This window comes from Ovis aries, chromosome 8 (genome assembly GCF_016772045.2).
Source record: "Ovis aries strain OAR_USU_Benz2616 breed Rambouillet chromosome 8, ARS-UI_Ramb_v3.0, whole genome shotgun sequence".
NCBI lineage: Eukaryota > Metazoa > Chordata > Mammalia > Artiodactyla > Bovidae > Ovis > Ovis aries.
Window position 1 is genome coordinate 59,380,186 of NC_056061.1, and position 23,344 is coordinate 59,403,529.

The 23,344-nt window shown below is 40.4% G+C and overlaps 1 protein-coding gene across 2 annotated transcripts in view; it reads left to right on the forward strand.

The window, feature by feature from the left end:
• Positions 1–3,472: 3,472 nt before the first annotated feature.
• Positions 3,473–23,344, forward strand: part of TBPL1 (TATA-box binding protein like 1) — a 40,926-nt gene continuing 21,054 nt past the window's right edge. Inside the window, exon 1 of one of the 2 annotated variants that reach the window (XM_060419691.1) lies at positions 3,473–3,699. The gene's annotated coding sequence lies outside the window, so the exon portion shown is untranslated. Of the gene's footprint in view, positions 3,700–4,446; positions 4,646–23,344 lie in introns of those variants that run through there. The other variant, XM_004011347.6, reaches the window with a different exon arrangement.

Below are 23,344 nucleotides of genomic sequence, written 5' to 3' on the forward strand. Positions count from 1 at the left end.
ACTTCATGTGGGGCAGAAAATTTTGTCATTTCAATTGGCAGAGTAGATATTATCTGATCTCTACTAGTGTAGGATAACTAAACAGCTGGCAGAAAAGACTCCTCTTAACAATGCTGTTTCAGTACCATTCCACTACTGCTTGTCTCTTCAGAAAGCTATACTGAACAGTTTTTCTATATCAAAGCACTAAAGGAGATAAGTCAACATATTTCAATAGCCTGATTTTCTTTTTATAGCCAAGTTCATAAAACTGGAGCCTTAATGGGCATAACTATGGTAAAGAATCAGATTTGTTACCAACCCAATACAAATATTTCTATAAATACAAAGTTGCATGTTTAGATGTAACAGTAATGTCAGATTACTGAAAGTTTCAAAATGTTCCTCTTGATTTCTATAACTATTTCATTGCTGATCAGTACAGTTTACAGATGGGCTTTTGCCTTTATATCACATTTTAAACAGCGTTTATCCAACTTATAAAGCTTACTATTTTACCAGCCTAAATATCAATTTCTGTATTAATCAAGAGTCTTGGTTTGGCACAATGAGGTACCGTCTTACACCGGTCAGAATGGCTGTTATCAAAAAGTCTACAAACAATAAATGCTGGAGAGGGTGCGGAGAAAAAGGAACCCTCTTACACTGTTGGTGGGAATGCAAACTAGTACAGCTACTATGGAGAATAGTGTGGAGATTCCTTAAAAAACTGGAAATAGAACTGCCTTATGACCCAGCATTCCCACTGCTGGGCATACACACCAAGAAAACCAGAACTGAAAGAGACACATGTACCCCCAATGTTCATTGCAGCACTGTTTCCAATAGCCAGGACATGGAAGCAACCTAGATGTCCACTGGCAAACGAATGGATAAGAAAGCTGTGATACATATATACAATGGAATATTACTCAGCTATTAAAAAGAATGCATTTGAGTCAGTTCTGATGAGGTGGATGAAACTGGAGAGTATTTTACAGAGTGAAGTAAGTCAGAAAGAAAAACACCAATACAATATATTAACACATATATATGGAATTTAGAAAGATGGTAACAATGACCCCATATGCGAGACAACAAAGAGACACAGATGTAAAGAACAGACTTTTGGACTCTGTGGGAGAAGGCCAGGGTGGGATGATTTGAGAGAATAGCATTGAAACATGTGTATCATCGTATGTGAAACAGATCACCAGCCCAGGTTTGATGCATGAGACAGGGTGCTCAGGGCTGGTGCACTGGGATGACCCTGAGGGATGGGATAGGAAGGGAAGTGGGAGGGAGGTTCAGGATGGGGAACACATGTACACCCATGGCTGATTCATGTGAATGTATGGCAAAAAACACCACAATAATGTAATTAGCCTCCAATTAAAATAAATAATATATATATATATTTTTAAAAAGAGTCTTGGTTTGGAACATATGCTGTATATTCTAACTTTTCCTGGCACCTGGATAATAAATAATATTATAGCCTTACCTGGATCTTGACCAATGGAGCACATTATAAGACTAGTGAAGCCCATGGGCTTTATCTCATTGTCTTCTTTCACCTTGAAATGAATTCCTTGGTCAGTAAAGTCGTGTTCTAAAGCTAAAGCATTCAACAAGTCTATGGGGAATGGTGGTTGTTGTTTAGTCGCTAAGCCAGGTCCAACTGTTTGCAACCCCTCCTCTGTCCATGGGTTTTTCCAGGCAAGAATACTGTAATGGGCTGCCATTTCCTTCTCTATAGAGAATGGTGCCTGCAGTAAAATCAAACCCAATTCCAGAATGAGGAAATAATATAATGAGGCAAATTCCTGACCTGTCTGTGACAAAAGGGGAGTCCAAAGCAGTTGACATGCTTGATACCAGCTATATTGCTGGTCTCTTGTAAAGAAGGTGACAGGTAAAGACCTTAGTCATGGTTACCGTAAAGCTGACTTATCCACAGTGGCAGTGATCATTGGAATAGAGCCTTTCTCCTGCCATTTCCTTGGTAAATCAGACCATGCCACTCTACCACTTAAAACCCTTCAGTTCCCCCAACATTTGAAAGAAAATTCAAACTCTCTTACACATGGTCTGGAAGTCACTGAAGGTACAAGCCTTAGTTTCTTGTCAGCTTTGTCTCATGTCCGATTCCCCTTGCACTCACTGATCATGATGCCCCATCCAGGCTACTCAGTTCAGTTCGATTCAGTCGCTCAGTCGTGCCCGACTCTTTGCGACCCTGTGAATCACACCACGCCAGGCCTCCCTGTCTATCACCAACTCCCAGAGTTCACTCAAACTCATGTCCATTGAGTTAGTGATGCCATCCAGCCATCTCATCCTCTGTCGTCCCCTTCTCCTCCTGCCCCAAATCCCTCCCAGCATCAGAGTCTTTTCCAATGAGTCAACTCTTCTCATGAGGTGGCCAAAGTATCGGAGTTTCAGCTTCAGCATCAGTCCTTCCAATGAACACCCAGGACTGAACTCCTTTAGGATGGACTGGTTGGACTTCCTTGCAGTCCACGGGACTCTCAAGAGTCTTCTCCAGCACCACAGTTCAAAAGCATCAATTCTTCTATGCTCAGTTTTCTTCACAGTCCAACTCTCACATCCATACATGACCACTGGAAAAACCATAGCCTTGACTAGACAGACTTTTGTTGGCAAAGTAATATCTCTGCTTTTGAATATGCTATCTAGGTTGGTCATAACTTTCCTTCCAAGGAGTAAGTATCTTTTAATTTCATGGCTGCAATCTCCCACACAGATAGCTCTAGCCTGTCTTGTTCCCTCCGCCTGGAACACTGTGCACCCCTTCCATTCCCCCTCAGATAACAACCTGAAAGTCATCTCCCCACTACTCCACAGTCATGACTCTCTAACCCAGCCTCTTGCTTGCTGTCTTCATTACACCTAATACAAGCTATAATTATTTAATACTGTTCAAAGAATAAATGACTATAGAAACTGAAACAGATCAAAGTTCCATAATTCTACAGTGTCTTTAAATGCTCACATATTTTACTGAATATTCAGAGTAGGAAGGAAAAGATCTATAGGCATCCTTGGAGACCCCATAAATAGGGAAATACTCAAATGGTTGCCTCCTCCCCAACCCCTCAGAAGTCAGCCCAAGTCATCTATTTCAAAAAGAACTGTGGTATTAGCATGATTCATGGCGGATGCACACCAACCAGAGGCCAGGTATTCATGAGGCCCTTAGGGCCTTTTATTAAAATTAGAGCTGCCCACTGGTCTCATCCAGGGAGAGGCTTTTAACTGCAGCCCAACTCTGAGCAGAGGCCTGTGCCGGCCCGCCTGGGAGTGGGACTCGGGGGCGCGGCGGGTATCCGCACCGCTGCTTCGCGCTCCCGGACCGTTAGTCCGGTCTCGCTCTCGCAGGCAGCACCCTTCAAGTGGCCCCCGAGGGGCCCCGAGGGCCCAAGCGCGGCCGTTCAAACTGGCGAAGTGTGCGCCTCTGGGAGTCCCCCGGGTCATTCCAGGGCCACTTGGGCGCGGAGCCGCGGAAGGGTCTCATTCCTCAGGCGCTCGGCTTCCGTGTGAGCAGAGCCGCCGCCGCCGCCGCCTCTGCTCAGCAGCCCGGACCCAGCGTGCAGCGGCCCTCTCCCTCCTCCCATCCTTCTTGGATCCGGCTACACGGCTTAAAAGCCTCTCAAGTGCTTCCCGACTTCCAAGGCAGAGTCCTGACCGCAAACCCAAGTTGAGTATGGAATATCAAAGGGGCAGGCGACAGAAATGTGACCTAACCCCTATTATCTATCACCTATCTATCTATCTATCTATCCATTCTTTTACCTGTCATATCCTATCACTGTATTTTAGGACTAGGATTAGCATTCCTTAACGAGAGTTTGATCACGTAAGTTAACGCGTTTAACCGAAAAAGCGGTCGGACTTTTTCAAAACAGAAAATGTATTCGTCAGAAGTAGAAAACAATTTTTAGTTGTTGAGGACCAGCTTCGCTAACTATATTGAATGGTGGACCTTTTCTATGAATTGAATGAGCTAACAGAAGTGGCACGGTTTTGCCCCACCCCCACCCCTCAAAATAAAAACCCTAAAGTCCGTTTATATTACACTGTATGCCAGAAATTACGTACTCATGTGTAACTACTAGCTAAAAATGTACAAGGGATGCACAGTTTTTTCGAAATCTTTCCAGGCGGTTCTCAAGCAAAAGAAATCTAGCTTATTACACACCTTTCCTCACTAACCCCACCTCGTCAAGCCCTTAGGCAGGCCGGGCCGACCCGGACACCAGGAAGGAGGAAGGGAAAGTGGAGGAAGAGGCGGGGGAAAGTGACGGGAGCAGTGAGAGCCGGATATGACTGGCTAGCGAGGAACCCAGGAGGGCTCTGTCCGGCGGCGCTCTAGCCGCCGAGCGTTGTCTCTATGCTCCCCCGCGTCTGGTCTATTTATTGTCGCGGGGAAGCAGCGGCCGCCCTGTACCCGGAACAACAAAGCACGAAAGACGGAGCCCGAGCCTTCGGGGCTCCTAGCAACCGGCCGGGGCAGGAGTTCCATGGAGACTGGGGAGCGTGCTCGCCTCATCATCATCCTTATCCTCCAGCTTATCCTTCGCGTCCGCCGCAACCGGCAGCAGCGCTGCCGCCGCGTCCTCTGCCGCCGCCCGCTCTTCCCACGGTAACCCGGTCGGCGACCCTGGGCGGGAGGGGTAGCGCGGGCTTCGGGGCTGCCCGAGTGCCGGTTGCGGGGCGTCTTGGCGCGGGGCGGGCTTGTGCGGAGCCGCGGGCATGCTGGTGATGGAGTGTGCGGGGGCGGATGCCTGGGCGAGGGGGAAGAGCAGCTCCGATGCGGGAAATTGGTCCAGCGGCCGAGGGAGGGTCCAGCTTTCAGGAGGACGGGGTGATATTTGGGGATCTCGTCTGGGATAACGGGGTGGGGGTGGGGCGTCACTGCCTGGGAACGTTATCCGGCGGGGTGTGGGATAAGAAGAGATATTTTTATTTCTTGGGTTAGCCACCACTGGGAAAGACTGGAGAAGGGAGATTCCCCATCTTTCTCTGTGGAGCCCTCACCCAGGGGACGAGAAATCGTGCAAAGATGCTAAAAGGGTCCGTTGCTTCCCAGAAAACTTCATGCGGCCTCGGCCGCGGCGGGAAGGCTCCCAAATAGCACCTTGGTCGTTCCTACTTTTGGCAATGCCTGCAGCACCTCCCCCCACCCTTTTTTTTTTTAATTTATTATTAGTAGTAGTATTAACCAGAATTAGGCTTGATGAAGGATCTGAAACTGAGGAGGATAAAATGGGTAGGACGTAGGACTAAGCAAGGTTGAGAACCGGGGTAAGAGCATAATAGCCAGTAAGAGGTCTAAAAGTAAATTCGATTGGAAACGACGGTTTTTAAACTCTCTCCTTCTGCTGAGATGTGCTTCTGCGGGCTCTGTCAGTGTGTTCATTGCAATAGGATTCAGACCGCAGCCAATCCACGTCTGTGAGCTCTCTGACTGCATCTGTCACCTGCAGTTCTAGAGAGACACTGGCAATTGACCAGCGTGGGCTTGGGTATTTAGGGTTAAGAAGAGTGACTTAAAATTGGCTCAAGGAAAGAAAAGGAAACAAGCTTGGTGTGATTTTTGTTTGCAGAGAGAATGACATTTTCCGTGGGGAAATTGAAAAAGAGAAATATGAGAAGGTTTAGCTAATTTAGCATAATCTGCAGCCTTTTGGAAAGTTTGAGAAAATGGCAGTTAAATCGAAAAAGGACTTTTATCATCGCTCTGTAGTTGAAAGAATTATTCACAGCTGATATCTTGCTTACCAGTTTGTGCCATCTCTTTAGGCCTTAGGCCTCTGTTTAATGGTTTTATGCTTCCCAAACCTTTCTAGGTCAGTAAATGAGGTTTTCCTGTGGCATACTGAAATGGCCATATATGCATGCTACAGTAATACTATTTTTGTGTCCAGCAGGAACAAAGCTCTTTAGTTGAAGATTAAAGATGAAAAGAAAATTGATAAATCACAGAAGCAATGATGTCAACCGTGGTTTCTCTTTGTCCCTTACTTTTTTTTTCCCTCTTACTTTTCCCCTAAGTCTGGCTTGTCTTAAGCAAAAACGTTTCATCCTGATCCCCCAAACCCCTGCTTTTGTATTCTGCCCTCAAAGTCAGTCTCTGAGACTATCATGATCTGCTGCTTTGTGCTCTTGATTGGTTGATGTCAGAATCGAGTTTTTGGCTGGGTATTTTCATGGAATTGAGGTACAGCATCTCTTATTAAACCAATTCCGTATATGTGCAAAGAGGTGGCAGATACCTTTAACAGAGATGCGAAATATAAATATTGTATGTGTGTTAAGTTGCTTCAGTCGTGTCTGACTCTGCACCTCTTTAGACTGCACCCTGCCAGGCTTCTCTGTCCATGGGATTCTCTAGGCAACGATACTGGAGTGGGTTGTGTGCCCTCCTTCAGAGGATCTTCCCAACCCAGGGATCGAACCTGCATCTTGCATTGTCAGGCAGATTCTTTACAACTGGCGCCACCTGGGAAGCCCGGGAGGTACAAACACTGGGAAACTTAAAATTGCATTTTAAACCTCTTGAGAAGAAAAACCTAATATTGTCATCTGTAGATTAGTGAGTCAAGGACTTTGGCTTACTGTCTTGTTTGAGGTTGTGCTGGGGGATGATGGCACTTGAGGTGCTGGAGGATATTCTTGGTTCATGTGAGATTCAGTGAGTTCCCTCTGCCTCAGGGCTGCTGTCACACTCACTTCATTTAGATCTTAATTGCGGCTGCCTCTTTCCTTTACCGCTTCTGTGTTTGAGGAAAAGGATTTAAGCCCCAGCTACCTCAGCTTCTTCCTTTATTAACAATCCCTGCTTTCCCTGCCGTCTGCTCCAATACTTGCAACATTTCATGTTGTCTTAGTTCCTCTCTTCACCTAATCATGTCCCAATCAAAAATGATTCCTTATGCTATTTGTATTATTTCCGTTTCGTAGGGAGTTTTCAACATATGTCCTTGGCCTGTGTATCCTTTTTGTTAACTTTGTCTGTTGCATTTTCCTTCTGTATCCCTCGGCTTATATTGAGAATGGAGTGTTCATGTCAGATGTTCCCTATTCATTCTGAACCAACAACTGTTGGTTGTATGGTATGACAGGTAAGAGCCTTATGCTGAGAATCAAGACTGTGCTGAAATAAGGCATGTAAAAATATTTGAACTTTTAGGAATAAAAGGTGTTACAGAAGTCCGAGTGGTAACACTGTAATTGAAGATGTAGTCACTTTTTTAAAAAAAAGATAAAGGATAAAGTACAGCTTGCTCTGTGTTGTTAATTGAACCTTAGATTTTCATAATTTGTACTCTAAAAACCTTGTCTTAACATCCAGCTTTTCAGATCATTTTGCATCTGAGTACTTGACTGAAATTATGCTTTGCCAAATTAGAGGGGAAAATTAAGTGAGTCCCATAATATTTTTTCATGTGTGGGAAATTGTCATATCAAAATTTTTGTAGATGTATATATAGAGAGAGACTGTATAGCATTTGCCATAAAGTAGAATGAATAAATAGAAAATTTACAGCTGAAAACTTCTGGAGAGTGTTCTTTCTTAGCATGGATGTGACACAGTATTTAAAAATCAGCAAATATTGTATAATTTAGTTAAGTGGGTATCAGGGCTGTTTTTTGGTGAAGGCCTATAATTACCTAGTGATTGATTTCTTTCTGTTGCATCATAGCCCATGTGATGAATAATTATTGCTGTGAAAAATAAAGTAAATGGATTTTAGAATTGATAATAGTAAAATGTTTCCACAGTGTTCTCAAAACCTGTAGTGCTTTGGCAATGTAGCTGTTTTGTGGCATTTGAATTAATAAATAAAGATTTCCTGAAATTTACACCCGTGTTTATTATGCCTTTAATATGTCTGATGCCATGTTGTGTAAAGCTGTATTAAAGGTGCCTCTCATCAGGTGCGTTTTGTGCACTTGTAGATAGCAGGGAAATGACATAGGTAGACACCAAAACATGACAAACACAAATCTGAATTTTAAAGCCTGTATTACATGCTTCCTGGTGCTAGACTTACTGGTGTATGGATTTCATCATGCCTGGTAAATTAGAAGTTTCTTGGGGATCAGGACTGTAAATTGCCATCCTGTTGTATGTTTGTGTGTGTGTGGGTTTTGAAGATTAATTAAAGGGTATACATATTTTATTTCTTTCCTTTCAGGGACTTATCTAGTAGATGAAGGGAACCGTTAGACATCTAATCTAATTAGTAATCTAATCCTGATGCCTAAAATTAAACTTTTATATTCGCTGTATATTCTAAGCAACAAAATTTCTCAAACATGATTAGGGCTTTTTTTAACCAATTCAAATAATAAAAAATAATGGTTTACTGCTTTGAGTTAATACTGTATTTGCTCTTGTCCCATGACTGTCACTTTGAGTAATTTCAAAAGGGTAAAAGAGTATATTTATCTGAGGTCTTCCCAGGCCATGTAGACAAATTTGATTCTTGTATTGTGACACAACCTTTGATTCAGAAGAAAAATGGAGTAAGTATGTTTGTATAGTTGTGAAAAAACAAGATTCCAGAACTGTGTCATTAGTAGAAAGGAATCAGGTCAGGTCGTATCAAAAATTGTAGCCATCTGGTCTTTTCATGTGGTTAACGGGTGATAAAATTCACAATTTGGTTTAAATGGCTTGTTTTGTAATGCGAAGCGTGCTGCTGGGGATCCCACTAAATACTAAAAACAAAAACCATAACATAGTGAATAGTGAAGTCGACTCTTTGCGATCCAATAGACTGTAGCCTACCAGGCTCCTCCCTCCATGGGATTCTCCAGGCAAGAGTACTGGAGCGGGTTGGCATTTCCTTCTCCAGGGGATCTTCCCGACCCAGGGATCGAACCTGGGTCTCCTGCATTGCAGGCAGACACTTTAACTTCTGAGCCACCAGGGAAGCCCCTCGTGAATTCTGGGACAGTTCAAATCAGCCTTCATGTGTGAGTCCATAATTAAGCTATTTAAAATTCCCCCCCCCCAAAAAAATGCACCATAAAACTTTTGACTGGCGACTTTGACCATGCAGTATTCATCTGTCAAGAAAGAATACTGAAAATCAGATTACATCTTTATGGACGGTTTTCTCAGGACCTATGTGGATGACTCTTGGTATTTTAATTGTCGTCATTACCATCATAGACTGCTGTCCATAGACACTAATACCTGATACACTTTTGTTTTGTAATTCAGTAAGTGAGAACTCAGAATATTTTAATTAAGAAGTCAGAGTTTGTTTTTTTAGTAATGAAATGGTTTCAAAGAATCAGGCATTAACTTTCTTCCTTCTGATAAATTACAGTTTTTATTGTAAAATCAGTTTTGATCAAAATCTGTTATACTTTCTTGAGACTAGGCTTTGTATAGCACTTGTGTGGACTCTGGATACAGGCTGCCTGTGTTCAGTGTGGTTGCGATGCTACTTATTAGCGGTATGGCCTTGAACAAGTTTTTTCACTGCCTTCATTCCCCAGTTTCTTATCTGTAAAATGGGTTAATATTAGTACCACCTCATAGGGTTGCTGTGATAAGGAAGTGTAAAGCACTTACCACAATGTTGTGCAAAGTTAGCTGAAAAGATACTGGCTGGTGCTTGTTGCGGTGGCACGGTTAAAGGGGAACCACGTTATTTCTTTCAGTTGGAGGCGATTAAAACATTGAAACTCTTTGTAATGCTGCCTGTTGGACTCATCTCTGCTGTTAGGTCTTGGGAGGGGGAAGGACTTTTTGTTTTAATTTTGAATCGTCACACAGACATCTGGTTATCACTTATGGCAGATGGACTCAGTAAAAAAGAGACATCTCTGTTTCTTGGAAAAGGAAGGCCAACAAAGGCTGGTCTGGCACCATGTTGCAGCTATTGAAATGCTATTTCCCTGTGGACTTGACTGCTTGTTTAGTTGTATGGTACTTCTGAATAAAAGGAATAGACCCAATGGTTTCATTTAGCAGAATTAGTCTTTCTTTAGAATACACTATTTTTTACTTTAACCGTAGGTGATGGTAAACTTGAAACTTGCTGATGTCATTGTCAGGCCATTTAACTTGAGGTTTTTGTGTCAGTATAAATGTGCTCTTCATAGTAGGTTTCTTGTCATTTTAGAGGTAGCTGAAACTGCTGCTCTGCTCTGATAATACAAGTAGCTCAGGAATGACTGCATATAATTACAAGATTATTTGTTTATGATAAGGTTGACACCAAATACTGAGACTGCCTAATCAGGGAATAACCTGATAAATATAGCTTTGTTTATTAGACTGCTGTTGAAATGGCTAATTTTTTTAATGTTAAGTCCAAATGGTTTAGTTGTATGGACCTTTGAAATTATTGACTAGAAAATAAATATTTCTGCTTAAGTATAATAAATCGCAAACTGTTCTTTCCTATTTTTGGCTAATGTATAGGTCTTAGTTTTTAGTTGAAATAATATTTTTTATAAGACATGGAAGTTTATATAAAACACATTATTAAAAGTATGTTTTGCTTTCAATATACAAGGGTAAAATTTTATAATTCTTCCATATTGTGCAATTTTTGTTTTAGTTGAGTTTTATAACCCTCCCTCCCTCAGATTGGTAAATATGTTTGTGTTTAGAGGCATGACTTTTGTTTTCCTTTTTGAAGAGAGTCACATCTAGTTGATACTGTTAATTTCATTGAGTACTAATAACTACATTGGCCACAATAGAGGAAGTATTGATGTAATATTGTTAACATAATTCCTAGATCTAGATTCTAGGAATTCTAGATCTTAAAAAATATTGAAATAAGCATAGAAATGATCCTGGCTGTTTCATATCTATTTTTTCATATATATATATATGTATGTGTATGTGTATGCACAAGTATATATCCTTTAATTTTAGATATTCTGAGGACTGTATTGGGAACTTTCATGACAACAGGCCTTCAAGGTGTCAGTACTATTGCCCAGAATAAAAGCTAGGTGTTTTATTCTGTCACATGGTTAATATTTCCCTGGTGTTGTCAACATCACTCTTTTTCAGGGACAGGTGTTGCCATCTTTCAGACATGAAGATAACACCAGTGTGTAACCACAAAGTGCAGATCTGAAGATGGGCATTTGGTTTGTGAAGATGGCCAACACTTAATAGATCCTGTCATTGTTTGAACCTCTCTTTAGGTTCATGAAGAACCTGCAGCTTTTCTGAAACAAGAACCTATTCTTTTTAATTTGCCAAATACTTTTGTTGAGCCCCAACCCTTTTTTCTTTCACCTGCTTATGGCTGTGGTGAACATCTTGTATATCTCCAGTTTCTTGTATGCATGTGCAGCCTAGTGAGGTTGTAATGAGCCTCCCTTAATTGCTTGTGGGTTGACCGCATCCCAGGATGTGGCAGGTTAGGGTGGTGGTGGGAGCCATAGCTATGTAGAAGACACAGTCACCAGTTCATTGGACCTTCCTGAAACAGACTTGGTGTGCTCATCTCAAAAGTCTGCTGGATTTCGTAATTCAGTTCTCGCCTCTGTTTTGTTGGTGGGGGAGAAGCTGAGATAAGGGATGTGACATGGTTGAACAATTCGCAACTGATTAAAAAAAATAATGATATTAATCTGTGAATAACGCTTGTTTTCATCATCGCAGCAGCATATTGCCAGTGTAAATCTTGTAATCTTGAAAATTCCACTTCAAAAAAAAAAAAAAAAAGAAAATTCCACTTCAATGCATAGTGTAAACCTACTTGGATAATTGTTCATTTGTCTATATATTAAGAATGCATGCCTTTAAAGTTACTCTTAGTAGGCTTTTTGTTTGGGGCCTGTTAAATTGGAAGAGTTTCAAATGTCTGAAACTATGTTCTTAATTTATCTGTATTGTATCCTCACTCTCATTTTGTAAAGAGAGGAATAATGGCTTTATTATCAAACCAAAGATTGCTGTGCTACAGGTAACTGACAGGGTAGCTAGTCTATAACCAGCTATCCTGGAATGAATTTAGGGTATGAATGAATTAAGACTCTTGGGACTGAAATGGACAGTGTAGTTTAGGAAAAGGGAAAGGGACTAGGTACCAAAGTGCTAAGAGTTGGTCTGTGTGTTTTAATCAAAATAGTTCCTTCCTTACATCAGATATGTATTATATTTCTGTATTTGTGAAAACTGAAACACAGTTACCCTTTAGGACTTGGGGATTTTAACTAAAAGTGGTAATGACTTGTTAGACACTAGAAGCACTAAGTGGAACGTACCGGAATGTGAGATAAGAAAGTAATAGAATTCTGTTGGATAACTTGAATAGCTGAGGCTACTAAGATTCTTATTGTTTTACTGGAGAATGTTTCCTCTCCCCATTTATTCCCCAACCCCACAATTCTTTTTTTTTTTTTTAATTGAAATATAGTTGATTTACAATATTGTGTTATTAGTAACTTCTGCTGTACAGCAAAGTGATTCGGTTATACAAATATATACATGCTTTCTTATATTCTTTTTCATTATAGTTTCTCCCAGGACATTGAGTATAGTTCCCTGCTATACAATAGGACCTTGTTGTCAATCCATTCCTCCCCCACCCCCTTCCCACTTAGCAGCCGCCCAACTCCACAATTCTTTCAGTTGTTCTTTTGCATTTAATTCAGCAACTACTGATTGAGTTTAGGACCAAGTACCAGTTACTAACCCACATTCCAAAGATACACATTTATATTAAATTGTGCTCTTTAAGGATCACAGTACCTGCAGTCTAGTAGACAGTTCAGTACAGTTGGTGCCTACAGTCTAGTGGACAGTTCAGTACAGTCAGTACCCTTGCATTTGCTGTGCCTTCTACTTGGAGTCCCTTCTCTCAGTGTTTCATGCAACTGGCTCCTCCTTAACCTTCAAGATCTCATTTTAAAAATAATTTTCATTTCTGAGGAAGTTAAGAAACCTTCCTGGATCACTCTGAAGTTTCTCTCATGTCATTTCCTTTATAACATAGATCACATTCTCTAATTACTGTCATTGCTTGTCTGTCGTCTGTTTCTCCCACTGGAGGACAACTGTCAGGAGGGCTCCTTACTTGACCATTTTATTCTAAGCAAGTATTTCTGAGGGGATTAATTATTTGTTTTGGATACATTGGTTTAGTGCAATGAATATGCCTAACAGATAGGAATCTGGATTCAATCTCTGATAGGTTAAGATTGAAGTAAAACCTCTAAATTTATGGATAGTGATTGAAGCCTGGAAAGCTTAAATTAAAAAGTATTTTAAGACAATGATTTATAACCTTCAAAGATCTTAAATCCTTTTGAAAATATGAAGAAAACAGTGGCCTCCTCAGATACATATCCAGGTTAGTGTGGATATGATTCCAAGGGAGTTTGCCCTGTAGAACCTGTTGTTGAGCTTTTAAGGGACTGTCACTGACTTCCCTGAAGAATTTATGATTTAAGAGGCAGACAAAGCACTATTTGAGATAGGAGGAGAACCTAGGAAAGGTGCCTCAGGAGCCAAGGATAGGGGATAGTGAGGAAGAATTTGGGGAATCAGGAGTTCCCAGTGCTTTATGCTCTGCTGCGGCTGCTAAGTCGCTTCAGTCGTGTCTGACTCTGTGTGACCCCGTAGACGGCAGCCCACCAGGCTCCCCCGTCCCTGGGATTCTCCAGGCAAGAACACTGGAGTGGGTTGCCATTTCCTTCTCTGATGCATGAAAGTGAAAGTTAAAGTGAAGTCGTGTCCAACTCTTCGCAACCCCATGGACTGCAGCCTACCAGGCTCCTCCGTCCATGGGATTTTCCAGGCAAGAGTACTGGAGTAGGGAGCCATAGCCTTCTCCGGCTTTATGCTCTGGAGTAGTCCAATAAAAGGAGGTGTCAGCTGTGACACTGGATTCAGCAAGGAGCAGTTCTTTTGTAACATTTCATCCCAGGCAGAGGCAGAAGGCAGATTGTGACAATTTAAGGCATGAATCCGAGTTAAGGAAACAACACATGGGAAACAGTGCAGAAATCTTGATGTTCTCTATGATAAACAGCCCTGATATGAGACTGTAGCCCATTTTAAGGACCTACTGAGAGGGAAATTCCATCATTTTGTTGACCTGTTGTGGTGTTTCAGCCCAGTGGTTCTCAACGGACTGCCCCATTAGAAACAACTTGGAAATGTTTTTAAAATCAGGGCCGTGCAAAGGTTAGTTAATCAGTATCTCTGGGGCTTGTACCTCTTTTATAGCTTTTATTTTGTTTTGGCTTTTTCTTAGAAGTTAAGAACCAGTCAGAAAACCTCCTTATCACTCTTGTATGTTCTGTGTTAGAACACTTTCTTGTACATTATCATCAGTTAACTTAGCTTACTGTCGTGCTAGTTTTAAATCAGTGCCCTGTAGTCCTTTTTACATTGAATTTGAATTCGTTTCTAATTCAAAACATTTTTTGTGGCTTTCTTCTGAACTTTAGCCGAGTTGTACACATTTGTCTTTTTTGAATGATACAGCCCTCAATCAGTGAAAGATATGCCCATTTCTGAGTAAAACAAGAAATTCTTAATGGTGCTAACATGCGGAAAGTATTCACTCTGTAGTCCTGTTTGCTTTTATTTAAATGTTGCTCTTTTTTTTTCCCCCACTAAATAGCAAAAACTGTTTTTTAACTAGAACAGTTTGAACTCTGTACACTGTTTTCCAAATAGCTAATTTCATAACCTTACCTTCCTGTTTTTAAAATGGCAGTCATACATGACCCAGACCTTAAACAGGTTGTCTCCATTAGAACATACATTTCATATGAAAGGTAAGCCTATAAAAGTGGTTGAAAGGAAACTGTCAAAATAGGAAATTCACCCTGTTGTGTTTTCACCTTGCAGTGCTTTCTCTGGATTAAATTCTTGATGAGCTGTCAGAAGTTGAAGCTTGAATCCTGCATTCACACCCTTGAAATAAAAATAAAATATGGAGAAAAATGATCTTTATGCATGCCAACCTTGACACCAGCCACAAGCTGAAAGAGGGTTTATTCAGTTTGTTAGCAACCTCGTGAATTAACATTTTTACTTGCAAAGAAAATGATAATCTTAAAAGAGTCTGCTGTGTTAATAGCATCAGTGTAATGACTAGATTAGTCACAAATTGTAGTTACTTATCATGGGTAACTTGAGACAGATATCAAGATTCTCTATAAAGAGATAAACTTCCTAATTTTTTAAATGAAGCTTCCTATTTTTTCAGGTACCTAGCTAGGTAAACATTAGCGAAATGTCTGTTTTGTAATTTGTTGTAGACTTGGTCAGACTCTTTCTTCTTGTCTATTCCTATCCCCATCTCCCCCATATTCCCACTGCCCCCCTCTGCCCCCCCCCAAAAAAAACCTGACATAGTCAACAACTACTTTTTGTTTTGGTTTGAAATGATTTTGTTATTGTTAGGTTTTTTTTAAAATTTATTCACTGTTAAATTTAGTTGTTTTCTAAATACTGATATCATTTACCAGATACATCGAAATTGTTTTATTTTTACCCTTGCTTTTAGACCTGAAACAACATGATCTGTTTTTGCGTTCCAAAGCTGGAGGACCACAATGAATAACTGGAAATCCTTTCCATTTTTGCATGTTTCTGTATCCATGGAAGATGAAGAAAGAAGATAATAATAGTAACAATAAGAAGAGCTAAATTTGAATGCTTACCATGTACAAGTACTATGCTAAATGCTCTGCATGAAATTTTAGTTTTCCCAACACTTGGCAGTAGGTGCTGTTATCTGCCTTATTTTACAGATGTGGAAGTTGAGGCACAAAGGCGTTAAATAACTTTCCCAAGTCATATGACTGATAAGTGGTAGAGTCTGGATTTAACCCAAGTAATCTGCTCCAGAGCCTGGCCTCTTAAAGCTTGTTTCTCTGTGCATGTTTGGAGATAGTGCTTTTTAATAATCTCAGGCTAACAGTTAACCTCTCACAGACACTTCATTGAATGCGTTTCATGCCTTGGGACCTATGCCAAGACTGGGGTACAGAAATAAGTAAGACTCGATCATTCTTCTGAGGAGCTTATTGTCTACCACGGAGATGCTGAAATATGAAATTTCACTGTAGTGTGAGAATGCTGTGTAGTGGGTCCCCTGGCAGCGTGGTCATGGGTCTCAGAGTGTTCATCATGGTCATGGATGCCCTGGCTCAGTCTTGGAGACCAGAGGTCTTAGTACCTTTGATTTCTTATTTTATCCAGCACGGCTTTAATTACCTTCTACATGTGGGTTTCTAAGATTTCACCTGCAATCTAGACCTAGGCCTGTCCTCAGCAGTGGACTCTTATCTGATTGTCTGTTTCTCCTTGTGGATGTCTCACAAGTTCCTTCAAATCAATGGGTCAAAAACAGAATCCTTACCCCCTGCTCCTTTTCCCATCTCCCCTTGCAAACCTGCTCTGCCTCCAGTGTCCCTGTCCCAGTAGATGGTATCGTAGGCCACAAACCTGGAGTCATACTCCATCTCCATTTTCCTCTTCATATCAGTCACAAAGCTCTGTTCCCTCTGTCTCCTAAAGAAGTCTCTCTCTGACCTACTGCTTTGCCTCTTCACCCTGCTCCCACTACTGTCCTTTCTCACCAGGACCTCAGTGGTGGACCTGAGTTTTCTGCCCTTTCTTGCCTTGCATCCCATTCTCTTGTTAAAGAAATGGCAATTATAGAGTCTCATGAAAAGCAAATACATTATGTCATTTCTTGCTTCTCTTTAGCCCACCGTTATCTTGGAATAAATGTGAAAATCCTTAACATGGTCTGGAAGGCAGGACTTAACCCCTCCCCACATCTCCAGCCTGATCTCGTGCCCCTTTCCCTCTTCCCGCTCTTCCTTCTTCACATCTGAACAGTTCACATTCCTCTCCTCAGAGCTGAGAATGCCTGCTGTCCCCTCTGCCAAGTCTTCCTCACTACTGGATCCCCATCCAGTAGGCTGGGGCCTGATGCTTAGATTACTGTTTATTGTTCTAGAACTGATTATGAATGAAGGTAACTTGTAGAACAAGTAGGAATGAGTGAAAATAGGCATTAATCATTTTTAGCTGAAGAAATAGCATAAGCAGGCAAAAGACTGACACTTCTTTACATACAAGCATTTATAAAATCAGTAGGATATCTCAGAAGGAGAGTGAGCAAAGAATATGAGGCAGTTAGCCTAGAGTAAATTAACTATTAATATTTGAAAAGTTCACCTTCATTAGTGTTCAAGGAAAATTAATGAATTCAATATTGCTATTTTTCTTAGCAAAAGTTGCAGATAAGATTTTTACAAAATCTTTTGTTGACTAGATGCAACAGCTTATGCATATGATCTCAACCCTGTTTAGTATATACAAATAAATATGTGGACTTAGCAGCCTAAAAACATGTGCCCATGTGAGCATAGAAAAACAGTAGTAATTATCACAGTGGTGGGACTATAGATAACTTTTTTTCTTTAAATATTTCTTACATAATCAGAAAATGACATACAACCTTTAAAAATCACATGTTAAGACCGCTTATTTGAAATACTAAGAAATCTAGCCAAAATAAATTTTTCTTTTACATAGTAAGGAATCTCCATGCCAGATTTCTTCATCTTTGAGTTTGAATCCCCAGATTTCAAGTTGTATTCATCAAAATATACTTTTTCCTCTTATAATAGTACATTAGTTAAAGTTAATGTTACCATTGACTAGTGTAATGTTACTTTAATAGAGCGTATTATGATTTGTGCTGGAGAAGGAAATGGCAACCCACTCCAGTATTCTTGTCTAAAAAGTCTCATGGATAGAGGAGCCTGGTGGGCTACAGTCCATGAGGTATCAAGGGCTTGGACACAATTTAGCGACTAAACCCCACACTATTATAATTTGTGAGGTACTCACTAACCCCTCAAATCAGTCATATGGTGAGTAAATAGTGTTGTTTGTATTTTGCATATAAAGGTAAGAACAGTTTAGAGTCAGTCCTTGTCACATAGCATCCATTGTACAGTCCACACCCTAACACCCAAGTCTTCTTACTGCACAGATACATTTTAGTACATATTAAACTAGTGAAATCCTTAAACAGGCTACTGTTTAAACATTGTTAAAATAGGATAAGTATTAGATTATGTATTTTCAAATTGCAGAATGCTTAGTTGCTCAGTCGTGTCCAACTCTTTGCAACCCCTTGGACTGTAGCCCGCCAAGCTCCTCTATCCATGTGGATTCTCCAGGCAAGAATACTGGAATGTGTTGCCATGCTCTCCTCCAGGGGATCTTCCCAACCCAGGGATCAAACTCAGATCTCCAGCATTGCAGGTGGATTTGTTTTTGTACTGGAACTTTTTTATGATAGTGTAAACTGGTGCCATCTTGGAGGCTGGCTACCATATGTACCATCTTTAACACATGGAAAAATTAAGTGAATGAAGGACAGGCATAGTAGATAAAGTATAAATATGGGATTGACATGAAGCAAGTAAGCTGATAATCTTTGTGTATAATGTTGTGATCTGCTGCAAAAAAGATGTAGCATCTTAGTTTTATGAAAAATAAGCCTATAGATAGACCATAGTAATATTCTAGGATATTGTTTTCAGGGTTTTTTGAATTTTACACATTGACTTTATTATTAGTAGTAACTTAATTAGGGGATCAGTAAACAAAGGTACGCATGAATGGAAAGGTACAAAGTTTGAGCCAATGCATATCTGAGGGGTGTGTGAATAAATGATTTGGTTAAACCCTGTAACTCTGAGGTCAGAGACCTAGTTAATGCCTGTGCAACAGAAGTTAATGCTCAGGAGTTTGTTCTCAGGCTATTAATATTCATAGGTCTGGATGGTATTACTATAAGTGAATTAATGAATGAGTAAGTATATCTATATAGAAGACAAGGAAAGCCATATGTGGTCCAATTATGAGTGTTTAATGTATTTTTGCTATTAATGCATTTCTAAAGTGCTCGATTCCAATGTAAATCTATTTGGATAAATAGCATACAGAGATAAATACCTGGAAATCAGTGTTCTGCATTATTTGAGAAGTGCTGACTGCTTATTGAAAATAAGAAGATATGATCTAATTGGTTATGTCTGGGAGTAATGACGGAGAAGGCAATGGCATCCCACTCCAGTACTCTTGCCTTGAAAATCCCATGGATGGAGGAGCCTGGTAGGCTGCAGTCCAGGGGGGTCTCGAAGAGTCGGACACGACTGAGCTACTTCACTTTCACTTTTCAGTTTCACGCATTGGAGAAGGAAGTGGCAACCCACTCCGGTGTTCTTGCCTGGAGAATCCCAGGGACGGGGGAGCCTGGTGGGCTGCCATCTATGGAATCGCACCGAGTCAGATACTACTGAAGCGACTTAGCAGCAGCAGTGACTTAAGCACTCATTCAGAAAATCACCATTGTTTAAATCTTCCTCCACCACCTTTTAGGCATCATTACAGATATTTTCATTGACTGAAACATAAAATATACTTCTCCTTACCTATTTTTTAAATAGATGGTTGCTGGCAAGCATCAGAGTTATTTAAAAACTAGTACCTTTCTCTGTAATAACCTACAAGGGAAAAGAATCTGAAAAAGAATAGATGTATGTATATGTGTAACTAGATCAGTTTGCTGTACACTTGAAAGTAACACAACATTGTAAATCAGCTGTACTCCAATGTAAAATAAAAACTAGAGAAAAAGAGTATTTGTAATTTTCTTGATGTAGATTTTTAAAAATTGTAATAACTGTTCTGATACCAGTCTTCAGAATTGGTATTTAGAAAAAGTCAGAGGTAAAAGGTAGATACATATGTAGTGAAGATAGAGGATGATGTCACCAACTCAGTGGATGTGAGTTTGAGCAAACTCTGGGAGAGAGTGAAGCACAGGCAAGCCTGGTGTGCTGCAGTCCATGGGGTCAGAAAGAGTTGGTCAAGACTTAGCAATTGAACAACAACAAATTATGGTTTTGTACATACTTTTTCTTTTACTTAAGCATTTGTTAACTGTTTTTTTGTAATATGAGTAGTATACTATATAATCCTTCCCTTCAGAATCCTTTCCTTTAGAATATACAAGGATTTTTGTGGTCAGGCATATTGTTAATGAAATTTTCTGCATGTGGCTAGAACACAAAAATGCCGACACCAAGAACTCTTGGTATAAAGTATAAGCTGTTGGGCCACACACAGAAGTGTCTTCATGATGTGATGTCACCAAGTCAAACAGACTTTGCATTTTGGTTGTCTGCCTGTGCCGTTGCCCCTCAGTGCTTCTAACTCTCTCTCTGCATTGCCCATTTGAATACAAGTGCTTGTTGTAGGAAAAGTGGGAAGTTCAGAATGGGTTGTCAATTTAACTAAACTACATAATAGTTCTAGACTGAAAATTGAAATGTAGTATGTAATTCCTAAATGTGTCTAGAGTATGTCTTCATCTCAGATGTTGGAATCTTGGGATTTGAGAGTTAGATGGGCATCTTAGAAGCCATCTAGTCACATCTTTTACCTAATAAAAGACTCATTCTGTAACAGTCCAGCCTATCTTGCCCTCCCTCCGTTTTTTCGGCCACTTATCTTCCATGGGGCCTGCTGCTTTGCAGGTATTTGGTTTCTGGTGTGACTTCATAAGGTCTCTTCCTCTGGGCCTTCATTTGGATTTTTTGGTTTCCTTTTTATTTAGACATCTGAAAGCAACTGCTGTCTTTCCTGTCTTGTGCTAAATGTCCTGAGACTTTGCTCACACAACTATTTTTATATCTCATGCCATCCTGCTTTCATCTGGATATCAGTGCCCTCTTTAAATGATAAGGTCAGGATATTCTAGATGTTTTAGTAGCAAAGAGGCTAGTAATTCCTTTGCTCTGAATACTCTATCTGATCTGGTTTTTCTTTAAAAAAAAATATATATATATATATATATATATAATTAACTCCCACATTGTCTTAGTGTGGCCTATTGTGAGGAAATTTGTTTTTCTTTTTAAACAGCTTTTAAAAATTATTATGGACATTGTTTAGACCAAAATGTAGGGAGAGCATTATATCCTTATATTCTTTCGCCTAGATTTAATCATTGTTAAGAGTTGAGCCAGTAATATGGCATTTCTTTGTCTTAAAATTATACCTACAATCCAGATCTATTCTGTACTCAAATTTTCCTAATTTGTTTGGTTCCTGTGGCAAGATTGCAGATATTGAGGGGATCATCTGAAACTTTACCAAATCTGTTTGTTACTGAGTTCAGATAGTGATTCCAGACATGGCATTTTTCCCTTGACTATTTCAATATGCATGTTAAAAAATAAGCGTAATCGTCTGTATGACCACTGTATTATTTGACCTAGCAAAATTAATAGCAGTTCCCTAATACTATCTAATATATTCAAATTATCTATTGTATTCAGATCTTAACACCTGTTTTGTTCAAACCAGGAGCCAATCAAGGACCATGGTATACAGAGGTTTTATTCCTCTTAATAAAAATGTAAACTTTATTTACATTAGATGTCATTTTATTGATACTGCCCCATTGCACTAGCCTGGGGATCTGCAAACTTTTTCTTAGAGGACCATATAGTAACTACTTCAGGCTTGTGGGTCTTTTGGTCTTTGTCACAACTGCTAGGGCTTCCCTTGTGGCTCAGCTGGTAAAGAATCCGCCTGCAATGCGGGACACCTGGGTTTGATCCCTGGGTTGGGAAGATCTGCTGGAGAAGGGAAAGGCTACCCACTTCAGTATTCTGGCCTGGAGAATTCCATGGACTGTATAGTCCCTGGGGTAGCAAAGATTCAGACACTGCTGAGTGCCTTTCACTTTCACAGTTGCTCAGCTCTGCCACATAGTCATTAAGCAAACACATGAGCATGACTGTTTCAGTAAGATTAAAAAAAAAAAAATCAGGGCCTGGCCCATTGGTTGTTATTTCGCTGACCCCTGCCTAACCTGTTATGGTCTGTTTTTGTTTTGTTTTGTTTTGTTTTTCTATCAGTATGATTGTTCTCAAGTTTTGTGTCAGTTCATTAATACCATCTGGTTACAATATTCTACCTGTGAATCCATTAAATGGTAATAGTTACCATTTAGTGAATACATACAGTATGCTATGTACTTGACACAGATAAATAGTCCGTCCTTCTTAAAAACACCCTGGGAGATAAGATGATATTATCACCAATTTTTCAGAAGAGAAAATTAGGACTTAAGAGAGAGGTTAGGTAACTTACCCAGTGTCATATACCTGAATGTGAACACTAGGTCGGCACCCTGTTTTATAAGGTTTCTGGTGTACTATTAATGTTAAACCTGTGTGAAAGAAGACCCTCTTTGTAAAAGGCAGACTATTAGCCTTTCTCCATCTCGGTCGCAGGTGTGTATTGAGAGATGGTTGAGTAATCTGTTGGAATCAGGAGCACAAAATGTCTCTTTCCTAAACTGCTATTTGGGGAACTTTATAAAGAGTGTGCGGTTAGTTTGGATGGCATGTCTTGTTTGTAGAAAAGAAGGATCCCTAGGACACCACCTGGGCTCACATTGTGTTTGCAACTGGGCTGTATCCAGTCTGTCTCTGCCATTTCTCAAATCATGGAGAGTAGTTCTGTGGTTAAATCTTAGAGGACCCACCCACTGTATCCTCAGATCCAACTTGCTGCTGCTGCTCCTGCTAAGTCGCTTCAGTCATGTCCGACTCTGTGCGACCCCATAGATGGCAGCCCACCAGGCTCCCCATCCCTGGGATTCTCCAGGCAAGAATATTGCACTGGGTTGCCATTTTCTTCTCCAGTGCATTAAAGTGAAAAGTGAAAGTGAAGTTGCTCAGTGGTGCCCGTCTCAGGGACCCAATGGACTGCAGCCTACCAGGCTCCTTCGTCCATGGGATTTTCCAGGCAAGAGTACTGGAGTGGGTTGCCATTGCCTTCTCCCAGATCCAACTTAAGTACCCTTAAAAGTAGCCAGAATTTACTTTCTGTATTCTCAGTTTTATTTTACTTTATTCTTTTGGCTTTTAGTTAGATTTTAGGGTTATTTTTGCTTTGTTTTCGTAACAATGTATGTTGTGCCATTTTAGTTTAAAATATCTTTCCTGGTGTGCTCAGTTGCTAAGTCATGTCCGACTCTTTTGTGACCCCATGGACTCTAGCAGCCCACCAGGCTCCCTCATGTCTATGGCATTTCCCAGACAAGAACACTGACTGGAGTGGGTTGCCATTTCCTTCTTTTCCTCCTGGAGAATTTTAAATGTAGTAGTGTTGGCTGTAATTTGTCTTAAAAACCAGGAGGTGGCGATGTTTTCCAGTTGATGCTTTAAGGTTGTAGTTGGAATACCACCAGGAGGACCTAACTTGTCCATAAAAATCTGCTTCAAC